The sequence below is a fragment of the Microcebus murinus genome, chromosome 6, assembly GCF_040939455.1.
Source record: "Microcebus murinus isolate Inina chromosome 6, M.murinus_Inina_mat1.0, whole genome shotgun sequence".
Classification (NCBI taxonomy): domain Eukaryota; kingdom Metazoa; phylum Chordata; class Mammalia; order Primates; family Cheirogaleidae; genus Microcebus; species Microcebus murinus.
This window is the reverse complement of record NC_134109.1, coordinates 105,602,127-105,624,470: the sequence shown is the minus strand read 5'-3', so window position 1 is coordinate 105,624,470 and position 22,344 is coordinate 105,602,127. Positions and strand designations below refer to the sequence as shown.

The window sequence follows — 22,344 nt, the reverse complement described above, 5'->3', positions numbered from 1 at the left end:
CACAAATCTTTGACCTGGCGACTGCAGAGAGCGAACGCCCAATCTGCTGTTGCCAAGAAATGCAGAGGAAGAAAGAGTCTCATCCTCCTTTCCCTCTTGGCTAGGAATTCCCCTGCGCATCCCTCCGGCTTCTCCCTCCAGGCTCCTGTTTCCCTGAGCCACCCTTAGGCTTCTCTGCAGGCTCTGAAGGGAGGCAGGAGGGGGCAGAGGGGAGAGGAGGCAGGAGGGGGCAGAGGGGAAGGGAGGGGAGGCAGGAGGGGGCAGAGGGGAAGGGAGGGGAGGCAGGAGGGGGCAGAGGGGAGGGGAGGCAGGAGGGGGCAGAGGGGAGGGGAGGCAGGAGGGGGCAGAGGGGAGGGGAGGGGAGGCAGGAGGGGGCAGAGGGGAGGGGAGGCAGGAGGGGGCAGAGGGGAGGGGAGGCAGGAGAGGACAGAGGGGAGGGGAGGCAGGAGGAGGCAGAGGGGAGGGGAAGCAGGACGGGGCAGAGGGGAGGGGAGGCAGGAGGGGGCAGAGGGGAGGGGAGGGGAGGCAGGAGGGGGCAGAGGGGAGGGGAGGGGAGGCAGGAGGGGGCAGAGGGGAGGGGAGGCAGGAGGGGGCAGAGGGGAGGGGAGGGGAGGCAGGAGGGGGCAGAGGGGAGGGGAGGCAGGAGAGGACAGAGGGGAGGGGAGGCAGGAGGAGGCAGAGGGGAGGGGAAGCAGGACGGGGCAGAGGGGAGGGGAGGCAGGAGAGGACAGAGGGGAGGGGAGGCTGGAGGGGGCAGAGGGGAGGGGAGGGGAGGCAGGAGGGGGCAGAGGGGAGGGGAGGCAGGAGGGGGCAGAGGGGAGGGGAGGCAGGACGGGGCAGAGGGGAGGGGAGGCAGGAGAGGACAGAGGGGAGGGGAGGCAGGAGGGGGCAGAGGGGAGGGGAGGCAGGAGGGGGCAGAGGGGAGGGGAGGCAGGAGGGGCAGAGGGGAGGGGAGGCAGGAGGGGCAGAGGGGAGGGGAGGCAGGAGGGGCAGAGGGGAGGGGAGGCAGGAGGGGGCAGAGGGGAGGGGAGGCAGGAGGGGCAGAGAGGAGGGGAGGCAGGAGGGGCAGAGAGGAGGGGAGGCAGGAGGGGGCAGAGGGGAGGGGAGGCAGGAGGGGGCAGAGGGGAGGGGAGGCAGGAGGGGCAGAGGGGAGGGGAGGCAGGAGGGGCAGAGGGGAGGGGAGGCAGGAGGGGCAGAGGGGAGGGGAGAGGAGGCAGGAGGGGGCAGAAGGGAGGGGAGGCAGGAGGGGGCAGAGGGGAGGGGAGGGGAGGCAGGAGGGGGCAGAGGGGAGGGGAGGGGAGGCAGGAGGGGTAGAGGGGAGGGGAGGCAGGAGGGGCAGAGGGGAGGGGAGGCAGGAGGGGGCAGAGGGGAGGGGAAGTAGGAGGGGCAGAGGGGAGGGGAGGCAGGAGGGGGCAGAGGGGAGGGGAGGCAGGAGGGGGCAGAGGGGAGGGGAGGCAGGAGGGGCAGAGCGGAGGGGAGGCTGGAGGCGGGGGCGGGGACGGGAGCGGCTCTGGCCCACTCAGCATCTGCCCCACACTGGCACACTGGCGCTGGCTCCTGCTCTGCCCAGCAGTGTCCTCATTGGAAACAGCCTCGTTTGACTGTTGCTATTGATTATGGCAAGATTGTGTGTGGCTAAGAGCTCCTCGGAGCCAACTGGTATATTAAGCAATCATTTCTACAGCAGATGACATAACTCCCCCGGCATCGGTCTGTCCTAATGGGCTTGGTATTACTCATGTGCTAATTGATTGGGCACGGAGGGAAGAAAAACGGAATTCACTTGCGAGGCGATTTTATGGCAGAGCTCATAACAGAGGTAATTTGCTGAAAATGTTCAGTCCCGCTCCGGTTATGTAAGATCGTCTGTGTCCTGTGTTTTATCTCCTGCACGGTGGCGCAGGGAGCTGGCCTGGCTGCCGAGCCCGGGCAGGGAGACTCCCCCGGGGACAGGTGCTGACAGCCAGCCCAGCCCTCTCCCCTGCCTGGCACAGTCTGGCTGTCCTTGGGGAGCGGTGACAATTAGTGCCTTATGCACAACTTTCTCGCCTCAGGGGCGGCTTTCAAAATATCTCAGCTTCTCCTGTTAAAAAGCGCCTCTGTCTAAGGGCAAAATAGTTATTTTCGGATCAGCCATCTAGTGTTACAAAGCTCTTGTTCAGAAAGGAAAGGGATTTTTTTTTTTTGAGAGAAAAAATATTTTGCCTGGAAGAGGGAGGGATGGAGAGGCTTGAAGAGACTTGAAGAGCCTCCGTCCTTCCCTCCTTTCCTGCCCCACCCCTCCCACTCTCCCTCCCTCCCTGCTGACTCTCTCCCTCCTCCCTCCCTCCCCGCCCCTCCCCCTTTCTCCCTTGTTACTCCCCCATCCTTTCTGGAAGCAGCCCGCCTTACCACTGTCGTCTGGAGGAGGCTTGGGCCCTTGCTTGGCGCTTGCACTCTAGACTGGCGGCCGCGTCCTGTGCCACGCTGCCATGCTGCAGGGGCAGAAGCGATCTGTCTAGCCCTGTCTGCCGTGGCCGGGTCGGCCGGGTGTGTGCAGCGAGAGAGGCTCTGCAGCCATGGCTGCCCGCCGCAGCTGGACTAGCTTCTGCTCTGTGGTCTCCCTGGGCCCAGGGCGGGGAGGCCTTCTTAGGCACAGCTGGGGGCTTCCTCATGAGCTGTGTGGCGTTTCCAGGAGGGAGGCTGGGCCGTCCTCAGGGCTTCCCTGGGCCCGGAGCCCGATGTGATATAAGGATGCTGGGAGAGATTCTCTGCGCGCTGCTCAGTCTCAGTGCAGGGAAGGTGTGGACTGTCACTTCTGCCTGCGTCCATAGTCGTGCCTCCTCCTTTTGACCATGACCTACGCGTTCTCTGGGGGATTTTACTTCCAGCTGAAGCAGTCAGGCTGCCGCTCCCTGTAGTGACCCAAAGAGGAAACCAAGACGCTGTGCGATTCCATTTCTCAGATAGCAAAACTGAGATGAGGTAGCTAGAAAGTGGCAGCGCTGGGATGGCACTCAGACAGTCTGGCCGCAGGCTGGCGCTCACAGCCACCAAGTGTTACTGGGGTGGTCTGCAGGACACCTCGTCCAGGGATTCTTACCCCTTTGGAGCTCAGGGCTCTCTGAGATCTGATGTGAGTGTGGAGCCCTCCCAGAGAGATGCACTTGTGTGCATAGATGGAGACTCTTGCTGACAGTTTCGGGGTGTCCTGAAATTAAGAGTCCGTTCCTAGGTGCCTGCGTGCCTGGTCCGGACGCTCACCCTAGCCAGTGTTTTCTGCAGTCTGCGTTGGGGCGGGGGAAGGTGAGACATGTTTGAGCTTTGGGGTGAGGGGCACGGAGTTGGCTCATGGAGGTGTCTCAGACGGTGGGGTGGCGGGAGGACGCTTCCGTGGGGACTGCAGCGCGACTGCAGCAGCTGGCTGCCCAGCAGGGCTCAGCCTTCCCTGGGGCGTTCAGGCGCTGGTCTGGGTGGGTCTGGGGGTGTTACAGGGGACGGAGATGACAGGGGAGCACAGTCCATCCCAGGATTTCAGGGAGACCAGGAGGGGAATGTGGGGGCAGTCAGGGGAGGGTGCTGATTGTATCTGTGCGGGATTTCCCCACCCCTAATTATCCTGTGGTAATTAATAGGCCTAGCTTGGCCAGGTGAGTAGCCAACAAGGGAACAGAGGAGCTGATTGCTTAACCCTGGCGGGGCAGGGGCAGCTTTATGAGAGCGGGGAGGAGGCAACCCCTGTGGGGGGGGCAGGGATGCCCCTGTTCCCAAATGGATAGGATCTGCTCTGCTCCCTGTCTACTGGCAATTCCGCCATTGCAGAGGCATTGTCTGGGTCTAGAAAGATATTGTCATTTGAAGTATATGAAATGTCTTGGGGAAGGGGAACAGCTTCAGCTGTTGTCAGTGACAAATTTAGTGGGTTTCATTGGTCTCCACTTGAGTACAAAAGAAGTTCCCATGGCAGAGAGACTAACGGTACCTACTGCACGTGGCTGTTGGGAGCAGTACGTGAGCCCATGCTTCTGAGGGCTTAGCCACAGCCTGGCCCGTAGGAAGTGCTGATCAAATGGGGGCTGCTCTGATTTGGGGACCAGGAGGGTTTGGGGGCTGTCTAGAGGCACAAGAGACCCACTTGGCTGACTTCACAGGTGGGCCGGCTGTGGGGGCCTTCAGAGAGCCACCCATGGGCCTGGCTGGCATGGGTAGAGGTCCTCCCTGTGGTCCCCAGGCAGGGGTGGGCCCTGAAGGCCAGCTTGGAGTCCTCCGGGCTTCCCCATGCTCAGCTGTCACTGCTGAGAGAGGGCAAGAAAGGTCTGGGGAGACCTAGAGGTGGGGTAGGGGGTAGGGGAGGGCTGAGAGCAGGAACAGGGATTCAGAGGGAGAGAAAAGGATTTGGTAAAGTCTCAGGATACAAAACCATTACACAGAAATCAGAGGCATTTATATACGCCAACAACAGTAAAAGTGAGAACCAAATCAAAGACTCAATTCCATTCAAAATAGCAACAAAGAAAATAAAGTGCCTTGGAATATACTTAACTAAGGAGGTAAAAGACCTCTACAGGGAGAACTATGAAACACTGAAGAAGGAAATAGCAGAGGACATAAACAGGTGGATGAATACACCATGCTCGTGGGTCAGCAGAATCAACATTGTTAAAATGCCTATATTACCCAAAGTGACCTACAGAGTCAACGCAATCCCTATCAAAATACCATCATCATTTTTCACACATAGAAAAAATAATTTTATACTTCGTATGGAACCAGAGAAGACCCCATATAGCAAAATCAATCCTTGGCAATAAAAACAAACTAGGAGGTATCAATCTACCAGATTTCAAACTATACTACAAGGTTATAGTAATTAAAAGAGCTTGGGACTGGCACAAGAACAAGGACATTGACCAGTGGAACAGAACAGAGAACCCAGATATAAAACCATCCTCATATAGCCAACTAATCTTCAACAAAGCATACAAAAACATACACTGGGGAAAAGAATCCATATTCAATAAATGGTGCTGGGAAAACTGGATAGCCACATGTAGAAGACTGAAACAAGACCTACACCTTTCACCTCTCACAAAAATCAACTTACGCTAGGTAACAGACTTGAACCTTAGGTGTGAAACTATTAGAATCCTAGAGGAAAATGTTGGAAATGCTCTTCTAGACATTGGCCTAGGCAAAGAATTTATGAAGAAGACCCCAAAAGCAACCACAGCAGCAACAAAAATAAACAAATGGAACCTGATCAAATTAAAAAGCTTCTGCACAGCCAAAGAAACTGTCAAGAGAGCAAACAGACAACCCACAGAATGGGAGAAAATTTTTGCAAGCTACACATCTGATAAAGGGATGATAACTAGAATCTATTTAGAACTCAGGAAAATCAGCAAGAAAAAATCAAACAACCCTATCAAAAATGGGCAAAGGACATGAATAGAAACTTCTCAAAAGAAGACAGAATAATGGCCAACAAACATATGAAAAAATGTTCAACATCTCTAATCATCAGGCAAATGCAAATCAAAACCTCAATGAGATATCACTTAACTCTAGCGAGAATGGCCTTTATCAAAAAGTCCCCAAACAACAAATGTTGGCGTGGATGTGGAGAGAGAGGAATATTCCTACACTGCTTGGGACTGCAAACTAGTTCAACCTCTGTGGAAAGCAATATGGAGATACCTCAAAGTGATACAAGTAGATCTACCATTTGATCCAGCAATCCCACTACTGGGCATCTACCCAAAAGATCAAAGTCATTTTATGGAAAAGACACCTGCACTCAAATGTTTATAGCAGCACAATTCACAATTACAAAGCTATGGAAACAACCCAAGTGCCCATCAATTCATGAGTAGATTAATACAATGTGGTAAATATATACCATGGAATACTACTCATCATCTTTAAGAAACAATGGTGATTTAGCACCTCTTGTATATTCCTTGATACAGCTGGAACCCATTCTACTAAGTGAAGTATCTCAAGAATGGAAAAACCAGCACCACATGTACTCACCAGCAAATTGGCATTAACGGATCAACACCTAAGTGGACATATAGGAATAACATTTATCAGGTGTCGGGAGGGTGGGAGGGGGGAGGAAGGGATGGGTGTATACAACAACAATGAGTAAGATGTGCAACGTTTGGGGGATGGACACGCTTGAAGCTCTTACTCGAGGGGGGAGGGGGCATGGGCAATATATGTAACCGTAACACTTATACCCCCATAATATGCTAAAATAAAAAATAACTGGAAAAAAAAATAAAGGCAAAGCTAGTCTGTGGGGAGGGAGGAGAGAGGGCTGGGGTGGAGACTGCTAATCACTGCCTCCCAGGCTCTGAAGGGTCTGCCCTAAACAGAAAAAAGAGCAAGACAAGAAATGTGTGGCTTTCGAGACTGAATTTAAATGGTGGATAGTATATGACCAGGTAGACACCTCTTCTGCCAAGAATATAAGTTCTATGAGGATAGGGACTGTTTTTTCACTGCTATATTCCCAACACTTGGAACAAGCTCTGGTGTAAAGTAAGTGCTTAATAAATATTCCTTTCTTGCATTTAAGTTTTACATTTATAATTGATACATAATAATTGTACATATTTATAAACATTTTGTGATGTTTCAATGAATGCATACATAGTATAATGATCAAATTGGGGTACCATATCCATCATTTTAAATATCATTTCTTTGTGGTGACATTTAAATTTTTCTCTTTTTGCTATCTTTTGAAGTATGCACTACATCGTTTGTTTGCTATAGTCACCCTATTGTGTAACAGAACACCAGGACTTCCTCTTCCTATGTAACTGTAGCTTTGACAGGTGACCAATGTCTCTCTCCAGCTCCTCCTCACCTCCCCCTCCCCAGCTTCCGGGAGCCACCGTTCTACTCGCTACTGCTGTGATATCAACTCTTGTAGATTCCACATAGGAAGGAGATCATGTGCTGTTTGTCTTTCTGTGCCTTTCTGGCTTATTTTGCTTAACAGAATGTCCTCCAGTTCATCTAGGTTGCTGCAAATGACAGGATTTCCTTCTGTTTTATGGCTGAATAGTATTTCATTGTGTGTATATACCACATTGTTTTTATTCGTTCATCATTTGATGGGCATTTAGGTTGATTCTGCATTGGGAATCATGCTGCAATAAACATGGGAATGCAGGTATCCCTTTGAAATACCGGTTTTATTTCCTTTGGATAAATATCCAGAGGTGGAATTGCTGGATCCTATGGTGGTTCTGTTTTTAGTTTTTGAGTAAGCTCCATACTGTTTTCCATAATGGCTGTACCAATTTACATTCCCACCAATGGTGTATAAGAATAGCCTTTTCGCCCCATTCTCGACAACATTTGTTTTTTTTGTCTTTTTGAGGATAACCACTCTAACTGGGATAAAGTGACATCTCATGGTTTTTATTTGCATTTCCCTGATGATTAGTGATGTGTGGAGCATTTTTTTCATATACCTGTTGCCTGTATGTCTTCTTTTGAGAAATGTCCATTCGGGTCTTTTGCTGATTTTTCAATTGCATTATTTGGATTTCTTTGCTATTGAGTTGAGTTTCATATATATTCTGAATATAAAGTAATTGTCAGATGCATAATTTGCAAACATCTTCTCCATTCTGTAGGTTGTCTCTTCACTTCGTTGAGTGTTTCCTTTGCTGTGTAGAAGCTTTTTAGTTTGATGAAATGCCAATTGTCTGTCTTGGCTTTTGTTGCCCATGCTTTTGAGGTCTTATTTTAAAAATTCTTGCCTAGTTCAGTATCACGAAGCATTTCCTCTACGTTTCCTGTTAGGGGTTTCATAGTTTCAGGTCTTACATTTAAGTCTTTAATCCATTTAGAGTTGATTTTTATATACAGAGAGGGATAAGGGTCTAGTTTCATTCTTCTATATGTGGATATCCAGTTTTCCCAGCACCATTTATTGAAGAGACCATCCTTTCCCCGATGTGTGTTCTTGGTGCCTTCATCAAAAATCAGTTGGCTATGAATACATGGATTTATTTCTGGGTCTCTACTCTGTTCCATTGATCTGTGTATTTTGATGCCAGTACCTTGTTTTGGCTACTATAGCTTTGTATAATAGTGTATTTTCAAGTCAGGGAGTGTAATGCCTCCACCTTTGTTCTTTTTGCTGAGGATTGCTTTGGTTATCCGAGATCTTTTGCCTTTCCATACAAATTTTAGGATTTTTTTTTCTATTTCTGTGAAGAATGTCATTGGTATTTTGATAGGGATTGCATCAAATCTGTAGGTTGCTTTGGGTAATATGAACATTTTAATAATATTAATTCTCCCAATCCATGAACGCAGGATATCTTTCTACTTATTTGTGTCCTCTTCAATTTATTGCATCAATGTTATATAGTTTTTGCTGTTGAGATCTTTCACTTCCTTGGTTAAGTTTATTCCTAGGTATTTTAATTTTTTTGTATCCATTGTAAATGAATTTGTTTTCTTGATTTCTTGTTTAGATAGTCTGCTATTGACTATCAGCTATAAATGCTACTGATATTGTATCCTGCAACTTTACTGAATTCATTTATTAGTTCTAATATTTTCTTGGTGGAATCATTAGGGTTTTCTATATATAAGATCACATCATCTTCATGAGGGACAATTTGACTTTCTCCTTTCCAATTTGGATGCTCTTTGTTTCCTTCTCTTGCTGAATTGCTCTGGCTAGGACTTTCAGTACTATATCAAACAAAGGTGGTGAAAGTGAATATTCTTGTCTTATTCTAGATTTTGTAGAAAAAGCTTTCAACTTTTCCCTGTTCAGTATGATGTTAGCTGAGGGTTTGCCTTGCATGGCCTTTATTGTGTTGAGGTATGTTATTGTGTTGAGGTATGTTCCTTCTATACCGAGTTTATTGAGGGTTTTTATCATGAAGGGATCTTGAATTTTACCAAATGCTTTTTCAGTGTCTATTGAAATGACTATGTGATTTTTGTCCTTGATTCTATTAATGTGATGGATCACACTGAGTGATTTGCATATATTGAACCCTCCTTGAATCCCTGGGATCAATCTCACTTGATCATGGAGAATGCTCCTTTAATGCACTCTTGAATTAGGGTTGGTAGTATTTTGTTGAGTATTTTGTTTTGCATCTATGTTCACCAGAGATATTGGCCTGTAGTTTTATCGTGTGTGTTGTATCCTTGTCTGGGTTTTGGTGTCAGGCTAATTCTATCCTTGTAAAGTGAGTTTGGAAGTATTCCCTCTTCTTTTAATTTTTCTGAAGAGTTTGAGTAGAATTGGTATTAGTTCTTTTTTAAATCTTTGATAGAATTCTGCAGTGAAGCTAGCAGGTCCTGGGCTTGTCTTTGATGGGAGACTTGTTATTACTGCTTCAGTCTCAATCCTCATTACTCATCTACCCAGGTTTTCTATTTCTTCATTGGCCAATCTTGGTAGATTGTACGTGCTCAGGAATTTATTCATTTCTTCAAGGTTTTCCAATTTGTTGGTGCACAGTTGTTTGTAGCAGTCTCATGATCCTTTGTATTTCTGTGGTATCAGTTGTAATGTCTCCTTTTTCATCTCTGATTTTATTTGAGTTTTCTTTCTGTTTTTCCTAGTCTAGCTAAAGGTTTGTCAATTTTGCTTATATTTTTCAAAAAATAGCTCTTTGCTTTGTTGATCTTTTGTATTGTTTTAGTCTCTAGTTTATTTCTGCTCTGATATTTATTATTCCTTTCCCTCCACTTATTTTGAGGTTAGATTGTTGTTTTTCTAGTTCCTTGGGGTGTCAGGTTGTGTATTTGAGATTTTTTTTTTTACCTTTCTGATGTAGGCATTTAGTGCTATAAACTTCCTTCTTAGGACTGCTTTTGCTGTCTCCCATAGATTTTGATATGTTATACTTTCATTTTCATTTGTATCTAGAAATTTTTCTGTTAAGAAATATTTCTTGAATGAATGCGTGTTAATGCACATGTGTAGACATGCACACGCTCTCCTATGGGAAGCAAGTCCCCCCCAGAGGCAGGGGACGGCTCTGATGCGTTCCCAGGCCCAGCCACTCTGGCTTCTGCTGAGGCCTGTGCACAGTGCCCTCCACCAGCAGGAGGCTGCTGCCTGGCCTGGCAGGGGAGGCCCGGTGCTTGCCCAGCTGGCGGGCAGGCGGCAGCAGCAGCCTGGCGTGGCCACGTGGTTGGGGAGAGTCCCTTCCTCTCCTCCCTCTCCAGGCTGGGAGCGCTAAGGCCTGGGTCTCGCTGCCATGTCCCCTCCCTCCACTGTGGGCCACCCTGCCTACCGGTCCTTGCCTTAACGGCCATGGGTCCAGCCAGGCAGACTCACCTCCCTTCCACAACCGCCTGTGAATCTGTCCCTTCCTCCTAGGCCTGGCTGGATGGACAGAGTCACCCTTGAGCAGGTGCCGCCCTTGCGTTTCTAAGCAGGAGGAGGGTCCCTCACTCTTAGCTCTCTCCCCATCGTGCCCACCTGGTTAGAGAGGGACCTCCCACAGTCACACGGCTCCTTCACTCTCCTCTGGATGTGCCTGGAGGTCAAAGCAGCCCAGCATTATTGCTTCATCAGTGCCTACAGGAAGGACACCGTGTAGACAGGCCTTTGTTCAATCACTATCTTCACATCCTGCTCCGGATGCCTCTCAGGACCTCCTAAGCTCGCCTTGGGTAGGGCTTATCCACCTGGTGTGCTCTCTGAACAACGGGCGGAGAATGCAGCTGGGGTCAGGCGCTCCTGGATCAATGGGGCTGTTCCCTGCCGTGGGAATCTCAGAACAGCCGAGACTCTGGAATCGGAATCTGCCGGGGAGCGTGGGGTGCCCAGGCAGCCTGGGGGAGCTGCCAAGTGACCCTGGTAGCTGACACTGCGCCCTAAAGGAAACCGAAGGGCTTGATCCCAATGGTGTGCCCACCTTCATTCGGCTGTGCAAGTTTGTGACATTTATGGGGAAGCCATCACCCTCAGTTCCAAGGGCCACCTGCACCCTGCCCAGGGCCTGCTGCGCCTGCTGGGCCCAGCCTTCAGACAGCCCCACTCCGTTCCTGAGCCGGCATTTGTGCCTCTCTTGAAGGCACGAGTCGATGGTGGGACAGTGCCCCGTAAGCAGCGGGGTCGTGCAGGGCTGTAAGGAGTGCTGCCTCGCTGCAGAGGTGTCCAGCAACTAATGCCTGCGGGGAGTCGCCGCTCCTCGCTCCAGCCTTCCTGCTTGATGCCGGGAGGGGCTGTCGCCTCCTATCTGTAAGAAGGTGTCTCTCAGGGCACTGATGGGCAGGTGGGGCTGTGTTTCAGGATCCTTGCCCAGCAGTGACAGCAGAGGGAAGCTAGGACTGAAGGCGCAGAAACTGAGGGCCAGCTCTGCTTTGTCCCCTGTCCAGCCACGTGACACCAGGCAGGTCTCCTTCCTTTCTGGTCCATGGTTTTGCAGTGGTGCCTGCTAGAGAAAGCTTCTCCTGGCCTCTCTTTCACAGAGGAGGGCTTGTCCCCTAGATAAAGCTCAGGACACTGGCCTTCTGCCCTGGTGGGCCAGGGCTTTGGGCAAGTCCCCAGGCAAGGTTTCCCTAAAAGGGGGCAATCAGAGGCTGGTCGTGGTGGCTCACGCCTGTAATCCTAGCACTCTGGGAGGCCGAGGCGGGCGGATCGCTCAAGGTCAGGAGTTCGAAACCAGCCTGACCAAGAGCGAGACCCTGTCTCTACTAAAAATAGAAAGAAGTTAATTGACCAACTAAAAATATATACATAAAAAAAAATTAGCCGGGCATGGTGGTGTGTGCCTGTAGTCCCAGCTACTCAGGAGGCTGAGGCAGGAGGATCGCTTGAGCCCAGGAGTTTGAGGTTGCTCTGAACTAGGCTGATGCCACGGCACTCTAGTCTGGCAACAGAGTGAGACTCTGTCTCAAAAAAAAGGGAGGGAGAGGGGCAATCCTGAAGGCTGTGGCTGCCTTTTGGGTAGGCGACAGGCCTTTGAAGAGGAGAGGCTGCTGGCCCTGAATATGAGGGGCAGAGTCCTGGGGGAGCCCAGTGGGAAGGGGAGAAGCAAAGGGAGGCACTCTTAGGGCTGCAGGACTGAAAGGCTCTGGAATCCCCACGAGGGATTGGGTGCTGCTGCCTGGACCAGTTCCTTCCCTAGCCCCCTGAGAGCCTCACAGGGGCCCTTTCTCATTCTTTCTGCCAACCCGAGCCTCTCTGTGTGCTGTTTTCTCCGTGGGGAACACCCTTCCCCACGCCTCTGCCGGCTCGGATGCTGCCTTTGTCCCGCACTGGTAAGAACCCGTGGGCCCTCCCGCTGGAAGGCACGGCTCCCTCTTTCCCTGTGTCCTTGTCGAGCTTAACTCTGCCCTACGTTGCCAGGCACACCGCCAGCCTGGCAGCCGCCCAGGCCGGGCTCGGTCTCAGCTCACGTCCCCTCTGTGCCCACAGCTCTGTCTTGTGCCCAGCAGGCGCTGACACGACCCAGCGACCAGACGCGAGGGATGTGGCAGTTCCATAGCAGAGTGCCCAGACAGCTTCCTGCCTGGAGTTTCTGGGACCCTGCAGTCTTCCTGGGCATCTCGAGAGCTCTAGAGCTGAACCGGGAGGACTGCGGAGCAGGAGCAGCCGAGAGCTCCCCATGACCTGGAACCCGCCCTGCGCTGCCCTGGGGGCCTGGCCGGGGCTGCAGGCGTCCACTGCGCACAGGAGGAGGCTGGGGGCTGGCGGGGCGAGGACTTCTCTGGGACACCCCGAGACGTGGCAGAACAGGGCACCAGGCTTTGACGTTTTTCACGTGAGGGAACAAAATGGCAAACGGGCAGGTCCGTGTGCCTGGGGCTGGGATGGCGCCGTGCCTTGGAGTCAGGGTCATCTCACAAGAGCGTCTCTTTGGCGCTTATGTTGTTATTATTTAATAAAGAAAAATAAAGAAAACAAAAACGATCCCTAATCCACTCCCCAGATAATCTCTATGACGTTATTATTATTTTTTAAAGCCGTATGTCCATTTCAGAAAGGTGCGAAATAAAACATAAAAGTCTCCCTGCTGCCACTCTTCTCTTCTAGGTAACTTCTGCCCACAGGTTTGTTCTAGGAAAAAACATAAGTGCACATGGCAGCAATGACGTTCCTGCAAGTGCGAGGCACGTCTATAAGCTCACGTTAAAAGGGGGCACGGCGCCGCACGCTGTGCTGAGCTTGCGCTCTGCGTGTGCCGTGCGCGTGTCTGCGTGCCCCTCCCGTGTGTGCGGGTCCCGACGGCTTTCTGTTCACGGCTGCCTGGTGCTCCCTGGCGTGAGGTTCCGTGTTTTATTTATTGACCAGCCCATGGCTGACCATCTCTAGTTTTTCTTCTGTCAGATAAGGCAACAAAAAATCTTAATGCCTCCGTGCACCTGCCTTGGCATCCTTTTCTGAGTCTGAAAGGGGTAAAGAAAAGCTCCGACCTTTGTTTAAAGTTGTTGGTGCCAGGAAATATTTATTGGCCCACGCCCTTAATGAATAATAACATCAATAATAATAATGACACATACCGCACTTACTAATGTGATCTTCACAGGCACAGCACAAGCAGGAAGGGCGAGCCGGCCAGCGCCCCCCGTCCCAGGAACAGGTGATCTGCCGGGGGCTGCTCTGAGGGCCCAGGAATGGAGCGCCCCAAAGTGGCCCGGGCTGAGGGGCTGCAGCCCAGGTGGCCGATGAGAGCAGCCCTGCAAATCCGGGAAGCCGGGTGAGTTCGGTGGGCAGCCTGGCGCGTAGAGTGGGCAGAAGCAGCGATACCTTGGAGAAGGCGGGTCATTGAAAGTGGCAACTGACTAGGTGACAGATTTGTGGGCACGGGTGGAAGGCTGCGTCAGGAGTAAACAAGGTGTCAGAGGCCTTGGCAGCCACACCATGGGCATGATCTTGATTTGTTCCCAACAGCTTTCCTGAGCTAGAATTCACGTCTTGTGCGACGGACCCATTTAAAGCATGCAATCCCATGTGCATTCAGAGTTGTGCAACCGTCACCACAGTCACTTTAGGACATTTTCACCACCCCCAAAGAACCCCACACCCATTAGCAGTTACCCACGCCCATTAGCAGTTACCCACGCCCATTAGCACTTCTCCCTACTGCTGCCCCACACCCCCAGCCCCGAGCAACCATGAATCTACCTTCTGTCGGTGTGGATTTGCTATTCTGGACATTTCGTACGAACGGACTCATGCAACATGCGGTCCTTTGCGCCCGCTCCTATCACTTAGCGCAGTGTTGTCAAGGTTCATCCGGGCACAGCGTGGATCAGAGCCGCCTTCCTCCTCGTTGCCGAGTCGCGTTTCGTCACGTGGCTGGCCCTCGTCTCGTTTATCCGTTCAGCTGTGGATGGACATTCGCATTGTTTCCCCTCCGTGGTTACTGTGGGCAGGGCTGCTCTGGACGCCCCTGTGCGAGGCTCTGCGTGGGCCTGTGTTTTCCATGCTCCTGGGTATTGACCCTCAGGGAGGAGCCGCTGGGTCGCACGGTAACTCTGAGTTTAACATCTTGTGAACCCGCCAGGCTGTTTTCCAGAAAGGCCCGGTGACCTTGATGGAGGCTGCCGGCAGCCCCGAATGGGGCCGGGGGGCAGAGCCTGGGTAAGACCTGAGTGTGTCTGTGCGTGAGGCCAGGATTTCCCAAGATAAACCCTGCAAGTGAAGTGCCTGGACAGGTACGATCGTGCAGATGCGTTGGCTCCTCGTTAATTACAAGAGGCAAAAGAAGGGTCAAATACCAGAAGGCAGGTTTAAGAGTTTCTCTGTCCAAACGCTTCCTACCTATGCCTCCAGTACAGGACCCGCTGAGACTCACTCCCTGAAGGCCCAAGTCCAGGGCTGGTCCTGAACAGAAGTGAGAAGACAATGCTCTGTACAGTGCAATTTTAGGCAGATGTAGGGAGACATCTCCAGACCCTAGAACATTCTTTGCCAGCCCCTGAAATCTTACCTTCAGGGCCACACCCTCTCAGGCCATAACTAGAAATCAGGATTCAAATGCAGGATTCCTCTACCCATGGATCGAGAGTCCATGCGCACGAGGAGTAGAGGAGCAGCGGGGGCTTCCTGGGCGGTGTGGGGGGTCGTGGGGGCAGATCAGGAAGGGACATTTAGCTGCAGCCGTCCTCAAGTGGGTGGGGCTCTGAAGAGAGGCCTGCCCCCCCAGCCCGTGCCCCGCCAGGCCCACGCCACCTCCATGACCCAGAGGGGACTGACTTCTGATTTCTTTCCAATTCCCTTATGTCCTCAAAAAATAGTGTTAGTACCTTGGCCAAAGTACATTCCTCTCCAAAACACAAACAGAGCAAAAAGCTCCTAATAAACAGACACAGAGTTCCCATCCTGCCCTCCTTGCACGCCTCGCACCCCAACACACACCTGCCAGTAAATCACTGAACGAGGCCTTTCCGGAACACAACTCGGCATCAGGTAGACCGGATGCAAAAGTGGAGCTCTGCCCCTTACAAGCTGTGCACATTTGGAGGAGCGCATTCCCCTCTCTGAGCCTCAGGTGCTCACCTCGGCAGCGGGGGCGCTACTGCCTGCCCCGTGGCCTGTGGGAGGACTCAGAGCGGAGCCTGGGACAGGGCAGCCCTCGGTGATGGTTCCTTTCCCTCCCTCCCTCTGGCTCAGGTCCCCCTCCCTCCCTGCCCGTTTCTCCTCTCCCACACTCCCCCATCTGGGTGGCTGATAATTGCCGGATAACTGGCACAGGGCTGCCAGCACCCGGGGAGCTGCGGGCCTATCTCCTAACCCACTCACGCTCATTTTCCTCCCTTGGAAAAGCCGGTGCCCTTCGCCTGTCTGGCTGCTGGATGGGGCCAGCGTCACTGGCGTCCGGTGGGGGCCTGTGTTCCCTCCCTGCCTGCCACAGACCCCCCTGGCAGGCGGGGGGGTGGGTGCGTGTCCCTCTCCTGCAGACTGCGCTAATGAATGATGCCGCAGCCTTCAGACCCCGGCCCTCCCCCGCCCGCTCCCAGCCTCTGATGTATTTGATCCTAGATGGCATAATTTTTCACCCAAATGTGAATGTATTTGCGAATTGATAGAAAATAGTTCTCGCTCTGGTGATATAACATAGGGCCGCCCCATCCCGGCTGCTATTTTGATTGTGACTTAAATGGATGAGGCCATCAATAATTATTTTATTGAACAGGCACATAAAAAATGATGCCAGGCTAAAGTAATTTCCCCGACAAAGCCGGCGAGCGCAGGGTGGGCCGTCTACCGTGCCGCTGCTGGTCTTGCTCGGAAGCTCCAGGGGCTGTTTCCTCACCCATTCGTCCCCTCCCTGGGTTTTCCCTGCACTGAGTGGTGCGGAGCGGAGGGGCAGGCTGACCTGCAGCGGCGGCGGGAGGGGACACGTTGTCGGCACCCTGGCCACCACCCTGGACTCCCTAGAGCATTTCACACCATCGCATTCCTCACTCAGCACGAAATGAGCCCCCATGGCATCCAGGGGGGAGGGGAGTGAGCCTGAGAGAGGCTCAGGGGCTGCGTGGAGGTCCCCTCCTGGGTCGCTGGGCCTGGTGGCTCCTAGGAGCAAGCTGTCCAGAGTGAGTGTCCCTCCGAAGCCTCCTCTCCCCTGCAGCTCTGCTCTCTCCAGCTGCAGTTCTGGGGCAGCGAGATTGCGGCGCCTCCCGGGAACGCGGCCTCCACACCCACAGCCCTTGACGGCACACTCTCCAGCGTGACGCCAGCCGCTGCTCTGCCCCTGCGTCTCTGGGCTGGGCTGTGTTGGGGACTGGGCAGGGCAGCGTGAGAAGGAACAACTCGCAATCCAGCCGGCGACACCCGCCCTTGTGTGGGGGTGACACGGAGTTGCCCAAACTGCAGACGTTTGTGCTCCACCACAATTTTTAGCTTTATCTACGTACCACGTATACTACTATGTGCTTATTAGATTTCCCTCGATCAACTAACGTGCAACGTAGCCCCATTCTAGGCAATAAATCCATTAGGCCACCGTTTGAAGTATTCATTTTATTTTTGTGATGCAGGCCAAAAAATGCAGGCATCACTAAAACACAAATGTGTTCATCCAGGCAACACCAAGAACCATCTGGTCAGCACCAGGAGTCCTCGTGCCTGGGGACGGCTTTGTGTCCCCCACCAGGCAGAGGCAGAGGTGAGCTGGAAGGGGACGAGGGGTCACTGCAGTCACCTGTCCTGGCATCAGCCTGGCCCAGATCAGCAGAGTGGGGCCTCCTGCCCACGGCTCTGGGGCTGCCAGCCCGGGCCTGGTGTGTGTCCCCAGGGTCTGCAGGCCACTCAGCCCCGGGGTAGACGGTGCCTTCCCTCCATCCCCGACTGCCCCACGCTGACCCTCGTGTCCTTCTGGGCCTGTTAATTGCTTCTCTCCAAACCAGGGCCATCCCCCCCCACTGCACAGAACACGGGCCCACCTCCCACTTTGTCTGGGACCTGGGAAGATGGACACGCAGGCCTTTGTGTTTTGAGGGCTTGGATCGCTAATCTCCACAGGGAAACGGCCCGATGGGAGCAGAGGGGACAAATTCGGGACCAGGGACTCAGAGGGTCAAAGCTTCCAGAAACTTCAATGCCCTGGCCTCCAGACAGCCCCACGCCCCGCTGAGGGGCTGCTCGGGCCTCCCTGGCCTCCGCCTGCCCCACACCCTTCCTGCCCCTTCCTCAGGGAGCAGGGGCAGCCAGGCTGAGAGGGTGGCCCGTGCTATGTCCCTTGCGACTTTCCCAGAGGCCATCTGGCTGCTCTGGGACAAGAGTCAGGCCCAGGGCCCACAGGCACAGCAGGGGGAGGGGCTGTGCCCGCGAGAATGCACATCCCGTCTGAAGGCACTTGAATTCAATCAAGACACAGAACCTGAATGAGCTAAAAAGAAAGGCTGAGAAAACACTCTGCAGGCCAGATCCACCCAGGGCGTGACCTAGAACAGAGTGGCTTTGTGCGGTGGCCGGAGCTGGCGCTGGGCCTTCTCCGGGAGCACAGCCTCCGTGGTGGCCTTGAGTTGCCCTGGAATCCGAGTGGAGCACAAGGCCACCCCTTTGGGCGCCTTCGCACAGATCAGGACAAAGGTCCCTGCCCCTGGGTGAATGCAGCCTGCCCGATGCTTGTTTGGGAAGCAGCGTGGCTGGGTGCAGCCCCCACCGCCCCTGGCCGCGCCCCGAGTGTGCACAACCGGGCGAATGTGCCCCTGGGCCCTGCAGCTGCCCACGCATCTCCCTACAATTTCCTGTTGCTCAGGGACACACCCTCGTGCTCCACAGACTGAAAGCAGAATCTAAAGTGGAGTGAACGAGTGACGGTCACGGGCAGGTGAGCCTCAGAGCCACAGGCAGAGATGTCCGGCACCCACATTTCGGGTCCTCCACGGAGCCCGGGGGTGCAAGGCGCCAGGTGCGGCAGGGACGTGAAACTGAGTGCCGCCCCAGCCGGCGACAGGTGCAGAGACAGCTCCCTGCTGCTGCCACTCGCGGTGGGACCTGCTTCTGGCACAGCTCCTCACGGGGACTCGAAGCCTCCAGTTCTGGGCACGTGGGCAGCGGTTGGCCGGCCACTCCCACTCCCCGGCCAGGCCGAGGCCGGCGTGGCCGCCTTCCGCTTTCTAGAGCAGGGACGCATGAATGCACCGCCTCTCTCTGAGGCCCACGCTCGGGGAGGCTGGGCCTTTGCTCGGATACAACCTGGCTAATTAGCTGGCTGCAGAGGGACCGACGGGAACAAATGGGTGGGGCACTGCCTGTGTGTCCCTTGCTTTCCCCTCTCTGGTCCAGCTCCGAGTCCCGCCTGTCCTTGCGTGCCTTTCTTCCTCCCACCCTGCCCTCTTTTCTTTCTCTTGTGTCCTTCCTTTTTCCCTCCATCTGGTTTCCCCACTCTTCCCTCTGGTGTCCATTTTTGCCTTTCTGCCACCTCCACTCTCTCCTTCCTTGTCTTTTCTGGTGGGCCACCACGGTGGCGACCACAGCCACAGGACTAGTAACTCGAGCTCTGCCGTCCCGACCAGGGAGAGAGCGGCAGCCCTGGAGCACAGCCCCGTCCTCAAGCCTAAGCCACCATGGGGTTTCTGCTCCTGGGAGGAGAGCCGTGCATCTGTGGACCGTGAGGCCTGGGACCCAGGGGAGAGCGGCTGGGAGCCCGAGCACCCCTGGTGGCCCCTGGCAGGGGTGGGTCTGCCCTAAGCACTTTGCATTCATCCACTGATTTAATCTTCACAACGACCCTATAAGTACTATTATTACCCCCAGTTTTCAGAGGAGGGAACTAAAATGTGAAAGGACTTGCTCAAGGTCACAGCTGATATGGGTCTGAGTGGGGACCTGACCCCGGGCACCAGGCTCCAGGATGCGCACCCTCAACCTCCTCTACCTCTCGGACCCGCTTCTCTGACGGGTGGGAGGCGCTGGGCATTCTGCCTTCACCCACTCCAGCCCCCAGACGACCCTCCCGCCAGCTGACACACGGATATCTGGTATTAGAGAGTTGTTTCATCTTCTGTTCAAACCCTTTCCATACAGGACTGAAGCTTTCAGCCTTTGCGTTACCGGAATTTGCCAGATATTTTTGGACACAGAGGAAACATCGGGTTGGAAACTCAAGGTGTCTGATGGCTCGGGCTGTGGAGTGGCTTCCCAGGGCAGGAATCTCAGACCTGAGCCTGCACCAGAGTCTCGGGGGGCTTGGCAAGACCCAGATGGCTCCCCCCAGCCCCCACAGTGCCCCAGGGCCGCAGGGAGGGGCGGGGTGGGAGAGTTTGCAGTTCTCACGTGTGCCCACCCGGCCGTGCCGCTGCGGCTTCAGGGGCTGCACTTGGAGAACCACTGGCCAAGACAGGGGAAGCTGGAATTCCAGAGGCAGACATTTCCGGCTCCACCGGGGGCCCCAGGGCAGCCAGGGAAGCTGGGGTCCCTGCAGGAGCCTGGCAGTGGTCCCGGCCCCTCCTCTGCGCGAGGCGCTCTTGGCGTGCGTGCCCGGCCTTGATGAATAGCCCTCATTTAGGCGGTGTGGGAAGCGCCTCTGCACAGACCTATCGGGTTTTTATTAACTGTTTTACTGTCGCAATTTCAAAATCAATCAAACAGTGCTGCCCTCGGGAGAGCCACCGGGGCTGGAGGGCCAGGCTCCCGGCGCACACGCCGCGCCGCCAGGCCCAGATTCTCAGCGGGGCCTCGGCTTCCTCCTGCTCCGTGAACGAACGGCGGGCTTTGTCCTCTCTCCCAACCAGAGCCCAGACTGGCCTGAGCCTCGCACCCCAGACCAGAACTAACTGCCCGCGTTTGTTGATCCTTGAACCAAACCCGACCCTGAATTTCTCTTGCGAACCACTTACCAAACCAACGTTCAAAACAAAACAGAGAGTGGGAAGAAAAGACCCTTAGCAAACCAGTTTGAGTCGGAAGGGAGCCTATAATTTCCAAAACCATTAAACTAAAACAAACCTGGGACATCAAAGGCCTTCAGGCCTGACACGAGTCAATATTTCAGTTGGTCGGGCTCCCTGGCTTGGCATAGCTGAGCCCCAGGTGCAGAGAACAGGCTCTCTAAGCTCCAGGGAAAACAAGGGTCTCTGTATTGAATTAAACCACCCCAGGGAAGCCCCATCCCGGAATTCCACCCCACCCCCTTTCGAAGGAAGCAGTGAAGAATGTGGGAGGCCCGTCCGCCTTGGCCCGTCTCCTGAGCGTCTCCGGAATCAGAGTGTGGATCCAAGGTCCTGGCCAGCAGCTAAGTGGCGGGGCCAGGCCTCCTGGACCTGCACGGGCCACAGGGTGCTGCCAGCCCCTGCAGCCACCCTGACCTGGAGCAAAGCCCCCAGCAGAGGGGAGGAGGAAGGGCCTCTCCAAAGATTGGGGACGCAGTCTGAGGACCAAGTGGGCTTTAACTGTTTTCACAGGTCTGCAAGTGTGCCAGCCTCACCCAGGAGCACGTGTGAAAACTGAGAAAGTTGTGAGAATAGTGAGCACATGAGAAGCAGAGGACAGAATCTGTGAGTTCTGAGGCTTTCTGCCCAGACGGGGCTGCCTAACTCAGGTGTCTACCTTTTACTGATCTTTGAGCATCACCAAAATGCGCCCTTATGGCTTGGAAGCTGCATGCATTTGAGCCCTGCTGCATGGATTTGTCCTTGTGTAGGCTACTGTGGTGACTCTTCATCCCTCTCTTCTCCCTCCCTCCCTCTCCTCCTGCCTTACTCCCTTTCCTCCTTCCTCCCTCCTTCTCCTCCTTCCTCCCTCCCTCTCCTCCTTCCTCCTTCCCTCTCCTCCTTCCTCCCTCCGTCTCCTCCTTCCTCCCTCCCTTCGACATGAGCCTTCATGAACCTGCTTGGCTCCAAGGACAGCCCTACTCAAAGGTGGAACGGGTGCTGCCTTCTTTGTGACTTAAGAAGTGCTGTTGGGGAATATCACACAGCTGTCAAAAGGAACGGAGTGCTGTTACCTGCTACGCGTGGATGAACCTCAAAAACATTACGCTGAGTAAAAGAAGTCAGACGCAGAAGGCCACACAGTGCATGATTCCATCTGAATGAAACATCCATGATAGGCCAGCCCCTAGACAGGAAGCAGACCGGCGGCTGCAGGAGGCTGGGGGAAGAGGAATGAGGGAAGACTGTGTGATGCATGTGGAGCTTCCTTTGGGGGCATGAAAATGTTCTAGAACCAGATGGAGGTGGTGGTTGCACAACACTGTGAATGCACTAAATGCCACTGGAGTATACGCTTTACAATGGTTAATTTTATGTTACATGAATCTTACCTGTGGGCTCCCTCCTCCCACCTGGTGTGTTATCAAGGTGCCTGCAATGCCACGAGACTCAGTACGGTGCATGTAAGTGTGTCCTCACTGCCTCATGGGTGACGTCCCAGCACGGAAGCCTCAGTGAGCCTAGCCCTGGAAGAAACAGTGAGGGAGGAGCCCCCAGGGCCATGGAAGGGAGAAAGTGACATTCCTTAAGCACCCTGCCCTGTGGGCCTGGCCCGGGCATTTCATTTGCAGGAGCAGTCTTACAGGCGAAGAGGCGGGTGGAGCGAGGGCAAGCAGCCTGCCCCAGGGCACTGGCCAGTAAATGGCGGTCTGGCTCTTGGGTCCATGCTTTCAGCCCTGGTCTACGTACTAGGCCCCAGATGGAGGGGCTTTTAGAAGTGACGCTGTCCTGGGCCTGGTTAGCCCTGCAAGGGCCGCTCCCCTGGGCCTGGCCTTGCCCTCAACTTGACTCTAGTCTGTTCTGTCTGCCCTTTGCACCTGATGGAGGGCCTGGCCTCTCCTCTGCTGGCCTGGCCCCGCACATGGAAACCTGGCCTTCCCTGTGTGCTCTCCAGGATTTGGCACACACGGCGGGTCACAGGGGCTGCTGCAGACAGCTGACCACAGAACAGCAGCCGCCTCCTGCCCTGCCGCT

The 22,344-nt window shown here is 54.0% G+C and overlaps 1 long non-coding RNA gene across 1 annotated transcript; it reads right to left on the bottom strand.

Annotated features, from left to right (window-relative positions):
• Nucleotides 1-1,799: 1,799 nt before the first annotated feature.
• LOC105873409 (uncharacterized) lies at nt 1,800-10,526 on the bottom strand. The gene is made up of 3 exons (XR_012919653.1): nt 10,460-10,526; nt 2,392-2,894; nt 1,800-2,103 (listed from the first exon to the last, which is right to left on the bottom strand). It is a non-coding gene; the product is annotated as an uncharacterized LOC105873409 (long non-coding RNA).
• Between the last annotated feature and the right edge of the window lie 11,818 nt (nt 10,527-22,344).